Source organism: Nelusetta ayraudi, unplaced genomic scaffold (assembly GCF_046127955.1).
Source record: "Nelusetta ayraudi isolate G7.1 ecotype Tasmania unplaced genomic scaffold, CSIRO-AGI_Nayr_v1 ptg000079l, whole genome shotgun sequence".
Lineage (NCBI taxonomy): Eukaryota > Metazoa > Chordata > Actinopteri > Tetraodontiformes > Monacanthidae > Nelusetta > Nelusetta ayraudi.
The window spans coordinates 165,001-167,500 of NW_027466129.1; the positions used below are offsets into that span (position 1 = coordinate 165,001).

The following is a 2,500-nucleotide window of genomic DNA, read 5'->3' on the forward strand; positions in this document are numbered from 1 at the left end:
CTCACTTGGGCTAAAAAGGTATTGAGTTCGAGATTGTCTGAAAAAAAAAGTGTCTCAACTTTTTCTAGTTTTTTTTTTTTAATCTAACCTTTATTTACCCAGGCAAACAATTAAGAACAGATAATTATTGACGTTATCATTTGCAGCCTGAATAAAGCATTTTTGAATGCAAAAACGCTACGTGGGATTCCGCTAAATACGTGACACCGATCTCATTCGCAACTAGCAGCTATAGCAGCGCACGCGCGTTGCTTATCTGCAGGGAAGAGTCGACGTTGCGCGACCCGCTGTGCAATCCCTGCAAAAGGTTCTCTTTGTAGACGGCCTTCGAAATCATCCGAGCACATCATTGGATGCATGTTGGACTAAATGACTATATTTAATCAAAGCGCCGCACCCGTTTGCCAAGCACTGATTGTGTCAGCGACACTCTCATACTTAATCACACTGCAGTGTGTGTGTGTGTGTGTGTGTGTGTGTGTCTGTGTGTGCGCTCTCCTCGCCTCTTCTAAATTATGGAAGCTAATTGTCACGGAAAGGCAACAGGAACTGGGATCTCGGTGTGTGTGTGTGTGTGTGTGTGTGTGTGTGTGTGTGTGTGTGTGTGTGTGTGTGTGTGTGTGTGTGTGTGTGTGTGTGGGCAACGTTTTGCATCAGTTGTTTTGCTTTTCCTAAAATAATAAGGGCACCACGAGGGCTCACTCAAACACAAAGTGCGTCCTAAAAACAGATTAAAAAGCAGCAGTCGACGGTGCGGCACCACAAACAAAACAAAAAAAAGAAAAGAAAAGAAAAAGGGAGAAACCCGCCTCACAACTGGCACCATTTGATTCCGTTGCTCCTCATTTGCACCCAGGCTGCTCATTTGCTGGATCTCCCGCCTTTGTCAGCCCTTTCATTCCCGCCAGCGAGTGTCACGTCTGCCATTAGTGAAGGTTGTGGCGTGCACAACAGAAGAGGAGTGGGAGGGGGAGGAGGAGGAGGAAGAAGAGGAGGAGGAGGAGGAAGCCGCCGCCGCCGCCGCCGCTGCTACAGGCGTTCACACCATCCTGCCAGCCCCTCCCTCGCCCACGGCTGAGGCAGAGAGAGAGTCTTTTATATACAGTATGTCGTGTGTGTCGGAACTCACACTCGCCCACGCATCTGGCCGCACATTTCATAGAGACGTTTTCACACGCACAACCGCTACACGTTACGCGCTACACTCTTTGCGCCAGTACAAAGTGAATTGTTGGTGGCCAAAAGACGCAGTGACACTGAGTTACTTTTTGTCGTTAATGCGTGCGCATTAGAATAAGAACAAGAATAAGAATGCCTTGCTTTATCCCACATCGGGGTAATTAGCATAATTACAGCAGCATATACAGTACAAAGAGAGGAAGAAAATGAATTAAAAAGAAATAGAGAAATAAAATAAATCTACAATTGTGTGTGTGTGTGTGTGTGTGTGTGTGAGTGTGTGTGTGTGTGTGTGTGAGTGTGTGTGTGTGTCTGCACTGCGCGTTGATTTGTGCGAATTAATACATTTATGACTTCATCTTGCTTTAATGAGGCGGCAGCACATTGAGGCGAGTGTCAGATAAAGGCTAAATCTGTTTGTGTTTGTTGTGTCTGCGTGTGTGTGTGTGTGTGTGTGTGTGTGTGTGTGTGTGTGCGCGCGTGTGTGTGTGCGCGCGCGCGCGAGCGGCACTGTGCCAAAGGGTTATCGTCGACATAGAGGAGCCAGTTGTTTCTGCCTGGGCTGGATTGTTTTTTTTTTTTTTATTCGCAGCTCCTGACAGAGAACTTTTGCTTGGCTGTTGCCTGTTATTTTCTCTGTTAGAAGCCGAGTGAAAGAGTGGGAACAAAAAGTGAAAGAAAAAAAAAAAAAAAAGGCTCGGATCAATGCTGCGTCTGTGAAGCCTCTCAACTGCCAAACCAAACATCTTGTATGTTTTTTGTTTTTTTTGGCCATTAAAAAAAAATCCATAGTCCCACTCTTCAAGTTGATAAGTGTAAACAATGCGTTAATGGTTATTTGCGATAATTGCACGTTGCCCAGTGGAGCCGAGGGGTCGCGATCGATGCCGCGTGGCAGCGGGTTTTTGCTGCTGGATGAACTCCCATAATCCTCCGACCACATGGGAAGCTCAATAAAAAGAAAACTAATCTCCGCCGCCGCCGCCGAATGGAATGGCGCTGATGCTGAGGTGCGGCGCCAACTTTGACTGTGTATAATGTTTCCCCAGATTGATGCCGACGATTGAATTCATTTGCGAGTTTACTTCGGGGGAACTTGTAAATACGTTTGTCAATAAAAATGGATAAATCACTCTGTGGGAACTTTATGCGTTTCACATTGGAAAAACTCTTTCGCATTTTTCATGGGCATTTTCCTGCCATCGTTCAGCCACCTGCTCGACCATTAATCGTCATTTAAAAACCTCCCGGACGGTTTTGCCTTTGCCAAAGGTCGTTTTTATTTCTGACAATTCGACAAAACCCTTCATTAATTGCATGG

General features: G+C 46.0%; 1 protein-coding gene across 1 annotated transcript in view; it reads left to right on the plus strand.

Annotated features, from left to right (window-relative positions):
* cpne4b (copine IVb) overlaps positions 1–2,500 on the plus strand; it is a 21,570-nt gene that overhangs the window by 4,309 nt on the left and 14,761 nt on the right. The gene's annotated exons all lie outside the window — the stretch shown is intronic.